Genomic DNA, 6,476 nt, shown 5'->3' on the forward strand with positions numbered 1-6,476 from the left:
CAAAATCACACCCAGGTTCGAGTCCCACAAGTCCCGCCGCGTTCCACCAGGGTCTCGGGGTGCCTACAATGTCCACAACGCACCCAGCAAAGGCGCACTGTGATTGGGAAGAAAAGTTGGGAAAGTGGGCAAAAGTCCCGAATTTGATTCAAAATCACACCCAGGTTCGAGTCCCACAAGTCCCGCCGCGTTCCACCAGTGTCTCGGGGGTGCCTGGCATGTCCACAACTTACCCAGCAAAGGTGCACTGTGATTGGGAAGAAAAGTTGGGAAAGTGGGCAAAAGTCCCGAATTTGGTCCAAAATCACACCCAGGTTCGAGTCCCACAAGTCCCGCCGCGTTCCACCAGGGTTCCGGGGTGCCTACAATGTCCACAACGCACCCAGCAAAGGCGCACTGTGATTGGGAAGAAAAGTTGGGAAAGTGGGCAAAAGTCCCGAATTTGGTCCAAAATCACACCCAGGTTCGAGTCCCACAAGTCCCGCCGCGTTCCACCAGGGTTCCGGGGTGCCTACAATGTCCACAACGCACCCAGCAAAGGCGCACTGTGATTGGGAAGAAAAGTTGGGAAAGTGGGCAAAAGTCCCGAATTTGGTCCAAAATCACACCCAGGTTCGAGTCCCACAAGTCCCGCCGCGTTCCACCAGGGTTCCGGGGTGCCTACAATGTCCACAACGCACCCAGCAAAGGCGCACTGTGATTGGGAAGAAAAGTTGGGAAAGTGGGCAAAAGTCCCGAATTTGGGCCAAAATCACACCCAGGTTCGAGTCCCACAAGTCCCGCCGCGTTCCACCAGGGTCTCGGGGTGCCTACAATGTCCACAACGCACCCAGCAAAGGCGCACTGTGATTGGGAAGAAAAGTTGGGAAAGTGGGCAAAAGTCCCGAATTTGGTCCAAAATCACACCCAGGTTCGAGTCCCACAAGTCCCGCCGCGTTCCACCAGTGTTCCGGGGTGCCTACAATGCCTAAGACGCACCCAGCAAAGGCGCACTGTGATTGGGAAGAAAAGTTGGGAAAGTGGGCAAAAGTCCCGAATTTGGTCCAAAATCACACCCAGGTTCGAGTCCCACAAGTCCCGCCGCGTTCCACCAGTGTCTCGGGGTGCCTACAATGTCCACAACTTACCCAGCAAAGGCGCACTGTGATTGGGAAGAAAAGTTGGGAAAGTGGGCAAAAGTCCCGAATTTGGTCCAAAATCACACCCAGGTTCGAGTCCCACAAGTCCCGCCGCGTTCCACCAGGGTTCCGGGGTGCCTACAATGTCCACAACTTACCCAGCAAAGGCGCACTGTGAGTGGGCAAGAAAAGTTGGGAAAGTGGGCAAAAGTCCCGAATTTGGTCCAAAATCACACCCAGGTTCGAGTCCCACAAGTCCCGCCGCGTTCCACCAGGGTTCCGGGGTGCCTGACATGTCCACGACGCACCCAGCAAAGGCGCACTGTGATTGGGAAGAAAAGTTGGGAAAGTGGGCAAAAGTCCCGAATTTGGTCCAAAATCACACCCAGGTTCGAGTCCCACAAGTCCCGCCGCGTTCCACCAGTGTCTCGGGGTGCCTACAATGTCCACAACGCACCCAGCAAAGGCGCACTGTGATTGGGAAGAAAAGTTGGGAAAGTGGGCAAAAGTCCCGAATTTGGTCCAAAATCACACCCAGGTTCGAGTCCCACAAGTCCCGCCGCGTTCCACCAGGGTTCCGGGGTGCCTACAATGTCCACAACGCACCCAGCAAAGGCGCACTGTGATTGGGAAGAAAAGTTGGGAAAGTGGGCAAAAGTCCCGAATTTGGTCCAAAATCACACCCAGGTTCGAGTCCCACAAGTCCCGCCGCGTTCCACCAGGGTTCCGGGGTGCCTACAATGTCCACAACTTACCCAGCAAAGGTGCACTGTGATTGGGAAGAAAAGTTGGGAAAGTGGGCAAAAGTCCCGAATTTGATCCAAAATCACACCCAGGTTTGAGTCCCACAAGTCCCGCCGCGTTCCACCAGGGTTCCGGGGTGCCTGACATGTCCACGACGCACCCAGCAAAGGCGCACTGTGATTGGGAAGAAAAGTTGGAAAAGTGGGCAAAAGTCCGGAAAATGACCAAAAACCACACCCAGGTTAGAGCCCCACACGTCCTGCAGTCGCACCCGAGTCCTGGGATGCCCAACATGTCCAAAAAAATCAAAAAAAGCCCAAAAAATCAAAAAAATCCCCGGGCCGTATCTTGGACGCCGGCGTACCGCGTTCGGCCCTCGTGCCGTAGTTTGGCGACCGATTGTAAAAATTTGCCGCGACCGGCTAGTTTTTTTCCTTGGAGTAAATAGAGAGTAGATCCAGCAGAAAATATGCACTATAAACAAAGAGAGGGAGTTTGGAGGGGGGCAAAGACGCCCTCTTGGAACTTTTGCAGCAGCACACATCAAACTAGCGGGGAGAAGGCATGCATAGCAAAAGTCCACGAAATGATCAAAAATCACACCCAGGTTCGAGTCCCACAAGTCCCGCCGCGTTCCACCAGTGTCTCGGGGTGCCTACAATGTCCACAACTTACCCAGCAAAGGCGCACTGTGATTGGGAAGAAAAGTTGGGAAAGTGGGCAAAAGTCCCGAATTTGGTCCAAAATCACACCCAGGTTCGAGTCCCACAAGTCCCGCCGCGTTCCACCAGGGTTCCGGGGTGCCTACAATGTCCACCACGCACCCAGCAAAGGCGCACTGTGATTGGGAAGAAAAGTTGGGAAAGTGGGCAAAAGTCCCGAATTTGATCCAAAAATCACACCCAGGTTCGAGTCCCACAAGTCCCGCCGCGTTCCACCAGTGTCTCGGGGTGCCTACAATGTCCACAACTTACCCAGCAAAGGTGCACTGTGATTGGGAAGAAAAGTTGGGAAAGTGGGCAAAAGTCCCGAATTTGGTCCAAAATCACACCCAGGTTCGAGTCCCACAAGTCCCGCCGCGTTCCACCAGGGTTCCGGGGTGCCTACAATGTCCACCACGCACCCAGCAAAGGCGCACTGTGATTGGGAAGAAAAGTTGGGAAAGTGGGCAAAAGTCCCGAATTTGGTCCAAAATCACACCCAGGTTCGAGTCCCACAAGTCCCGCCGCGTTCCACCAGGGTTCCGGGGTGCCTACAATGTCCACAACGCACCCAGCAAAGGCGCACTGTGATTGGGAAGAAAAGTTGGGAAAGTGGGCAAAAGTCCCGAATTTGGTCCAAAATCACACCCAGGTTCGAGTCCCACAAGTCCCGCCGCGTTCCACCAGTGTCTCGGGGTGCCTACAATGTCCACGACGCACCCAGCAAAGGCGCACTGTGATTGGGAAGAAAAGTTGGGAAAGTGGGCAAAAGTCCCGAATTTGGTCCAAAATCACACCCAGGTTCGAGTCCCACAAGTCCCGCCGCGTTCCACCAGGGTTCCGGGGTGCCTACAATGTCCACGACGCACCCAGCAAAGGCGCACTGTGATTGGGAAGAAAAGTTGGGAAAGTGGGCAAAAGTCCCGAATTTGGTCCAAAATCACACCCAGGTTCGAGTCCCACAAGTCCCGCCGCGTTCCACCAGTGTCTCGGGGTGCCTACAATGTCCACGACGCACCCAGCAAAGGCGCACTGTGATTGGGAAGAAAAGTTGGGAAAGTGGGCAAAAGTCCCGAATTTGGTCCAAAATCACACCCAGGTTCGAGTCCCACAAGTCCCGCCGCGTTCCACCAGGGTTCCGGGGTGCCTACAATGTCCACGACGCACCCAGCAAAGGCGCACTGTGATTGGGAAGAAAAGTTGGGAAAGTGGGCAAAAGTCCCGAATTTGGTCCAAAATCACACCCAGGTTCGAGTCCCACAAGTCCCGCCGCGTTCCACCAGTGTCTCGGGGCGCCTACAATGTCCACAACGCACCCAGCAAAGGCGCACTGTGATTGGGAAGAAAAGTTGGGAAAGTGGGCAAAAGTCCCGAATTTGGTCCAAAATCACACCCAGGTTCGAGTCCCACAAGTCCCGCCGCGTTCCACCAGGGTTCCGGGGTGCCTACAATGTCCACGACGCACCCAGCAAAGGCGCACTGTGATTGGGAAGAAAAGTTGGGAAAGTGGGCAAAAGTCCCGAATTTGGTCCAAAATCACACCCAGGTTCGAGTCCCACAAGTCCCGCCGCGTTCCACCAGGGTTCCGGGGTGCCTACAATGTCCACGACGCACCCAGCAAAGGCGCACTGTGATTGGGAAGAAAAGTTGGGAAAGTGGGCAAAAGTCCCGAATTTGGTCCAAAATCACACCCAGGTTCGAGTCCCACAAGTCCCGCCGCGTTCCACCAGGGTTCCGGGGTGCCTACAATGTCCACAACGCACCCAGCAAAGGCGCACTGTGATTGGGAAGAAAAGTTGGGAAAGTGGGCAAAAGTCCCGAATTTGGTCCAAAATCACACCCAGGTTCGAGTCCCACAAGTCCCGCCGCGTTCCACCAGGGTTCCGGGGTGCCTGACATGTCCACGACGCACCCAGCAAAGGCGCACTGTGATTGGGAAGAAAAGTTGGGAAAGTGGGCAAAAGTCCCGAATTTGGTCCAAAATCACACCCAGGTTCGAGTCCCACAAGTCCCGCCGCGTTCCACCAGGGTTCCGGGGTGCCTACAATGTCCACGACGCACCCAGCAAAGGCGCACTGTGATTGGGAAGAAAAGTTGGGAAAGTGGGCAAAAGTCCCGAATTTGGTCCAAAATCACACCCAGGTTCGAGTCCCACAAGTCCCGCCGCGTTCCACCAGGGTTCCGGGGTGCCTACAATGTCCACAACGCACCCAGCAAAGGCGCACTGTGATTGGGAAGAAAAGTTGGGAAAGTGGGCAAAAGTCCCGAATTTGGTCCAAAATCACACCCAGGTTCGAGTCCCACAAGTCCCGCCGCGTTCCACCAGGGTTCCGGGGTGCCTGACATGTCCAAGACGCACCCAGCAAAGGCGCACTGTGATTGGGAAGAAAAGTTGGGAAAGTGGGCAAAAGTCCCGAATTTGGTCCAAAATCACACCCAGGTTCGAGTCCCACAAGTCCCGCCGCGTTCCACCAGGGTTCCGGGGTGCCTACAATGTCCACAACGCACCCAGCAAAGGCGCACTGTGAGTGGGAAGAAAAGTTGGGAAAGTGGGCAAAAGTCCCGAATTTGGTCCAAAATCACACCCAGGTTCGAGTCCCACAAGTCCCGCCGCGTTCCACCAGGGTTCCGGGGTGCCTACAATGTCCACGACGCACCCAGCAAAGGCGCACTGTGATTGGGAAGAAAAGTTGGGAAAGTGGGCAAAAGTCCCGAATTTGATCCAAAATTATGCCCGGGTTGGAGTACCACGAGTCCGGCCGCGTTCCACCGGTGTCCCGGGGGTGCCTGCCATGTCCACAACTTATCCAGCAAAGGCGCACTGTGATTGGGAAGAAAAGTTGGGAAAGTGGGGAAAAAAAGGACCGGAAAATATCCAAAATTATGCCCGGGTTGGAGTACCACGAGTCCGGCCGCGTTCCACCGGTGTCCCGGGGGTGCCTGCCATGTCCACAACTTACCCAGCAAAGGCGCACTGTGATTGGGAAGAAAAGTTGGGAAAGTGGGCAAAAGTCCCGAATTTGATCCAATATTATGCCCGGGTTGGAGTACCACGAGTCCGGCCGCGTTCCACCGGTGTCCCGGGGGTGCCTGCCATGTCCACAACTTACCCAGCAAAGGCGCACTGTGATTCGGAAGAAAAGTTGGGAAAGTGGGGAAAAAAAGGACCGGGAAATATCCAAAATTATGCCCGGGTTGGAGTACCACGAGTCCGGCCGCGTTCCACCGGTGTCCCGGGGGTGCCTGGCACGTCCACAACTTACCCAGCAAAGGCGCACTGTCAGTGGGGAAGACCAAACATGTCTCGGATTTTTTCCAAGTACCTTAACGAGAGAGGCTAAAAAGCACCTGTTTTTACCTTCTCTCGTTGTTGTACTTAGAAAAAAAACGAGAAAAAAAAAAATCTGGGTTTTTTTCTAAGTACCTTAACGAGAGAGGCTAAAAAAAACCATTTTTTACCTTCTCTCGTTGTTGTACTTAGAAAAAAAACGAGAAAAAAAATTTTCCCCATTCATTTCAATGGGAGTTCATTTTTTTTTTGGGATTTTTTCTAAGTACCTTAACGAGAGAGGCTTAATTTTTCACCTACTTTTTACCTTCTCTCGATTTTTCGTTTTTTACCTGGTCGACCAAAACACCTCCATCTCGTTACTATGTGCACCATGTCTGACAGGCTGAAATCACAGGGAACGCGTCCGAGTCAAAGTGAGCTATTTTCGGACACAAATATGGTGTTTTTCCCCTCTATCCTCTGGTTCTTTTTTCAAACTGATCTTCCAGCATCTGAGCGACAGGGGCTCATGCAGACACCTGTGTCCGCCCGAGGGGCGCCTTCCCGGACACATATATGGTGCTTCCCCCCTCTTTACCCCGGTCCTTTTTCAAACTGATCTTCCAGCATCTGAGCGACAGG

Source organism: Nerophis lumbriciformis, unplaced genomic scaffold, assembly GCF_033978685.3.
Source record: "Nerophis lumbriciformis unplaced genomic scaffold, RoL_Nlum_v2.1 HiC_scaffold_516, whole genome shotgun sequence".
Lineage (NCBI taxonomy): Eukaryota > Metazoa > Chordata > Actinopteri > Syngnathiformes > Syngnathidae > Nerophis > Nerophis lumbriciformis.